This window comes from Camelina sativa, chromosome 11, assembly GCF_000633955.1.
Source record: "Camelina sativa cultivar DH55 chromosome 11, Cs, whole genome shotgun sequence".
Lineage (NCBI taxonomy): Eukaryota > Viridiplantae > Streptophyta > Magnoliopsida > Brassicales > Brassicaceae > Camelina > Camelina sativa.
Genome location: NC_025695.1, coordinates 26850301 through 26851273, shown reverse-complemented (window position 1 = coordinate 26851273; position 973 = coordinate 26850301).

The following is a 973-nucleotide window of genomic DNA, read 5'->3' as shown; positions in this document are numbered from 1 at the left end:
CTGTTAGCATTACATAGCCGGTAAACCGAAATTAAGTTCTTGGTGATATTGGGAACATATAACACGTCTTTTAAAGCAATAGGACGAGTAGAAGTAGGAAGGAAAGTATAACCAGTTTGAGCAATCTTAAGAGCAGTTCCATCAGCAACAGTGAGATCATCACCACCATTGTATGGTTGATGAAGGGCCAAGTTGTTCAGATCGGAGGTGACATGATGTGTGGCGCCACTATCGAGAATCCAAGGCGACGCATCATAGTTGGACGAGGTGACCATATTAGCACGAGGAGAGAAAGTACCATGTTGCTGAAGTTGATAACAGGTACGAGCACTATGACCATGTATCCCACAAAGCTGACATTTGCCTTGATAGCCACGGGATTGGTCTTGAATCGGACGGGAGCCAGAGTGCTGTGGAGAGGACCAGTTTTGATTGCCTCTGTAGTTGTTGCCCCTGGATTTGTGCTGGTTGCGAGAACCATTATAGAAGGAACGATAATTCACGGCATTTGCAGTCACTGGATAAGATGGATTAGCCGTGACAACAAGTGACTGAAGAGTGGCTTCATGGTACCACAGCTTCTCATACACCTTAGGTAGCGATGGTGTTTTATCACGGCCAATGATCTGATCGAGTACAGGTTTGTATTCCTCTGGCAAACCTTTGAGAATGGCCTCAACTTGATCATCATGATCGATCTCTTTACCCAGAAGAGCTAACTGATCAAAGCGAGTGGTGAACCCCTGAAAGTAATCTACAACAGATTGATGATACACAGAGTTTTAAACCCTATTTTCCTACTGCAAGTGCACAGCAAAGAAGTAGTACTTAGGGGTCGAATTCCACGAAGACCAAGTTTTACTCTATGGTTCTATTGGTTCAATTTCAAGCTAAGACAATTCAAAGTTGGGTTTGTTTGGTAACAGTAACGCGATTAAAACGGTATAAAAAGGCAATAAGCAAAACACTAGAT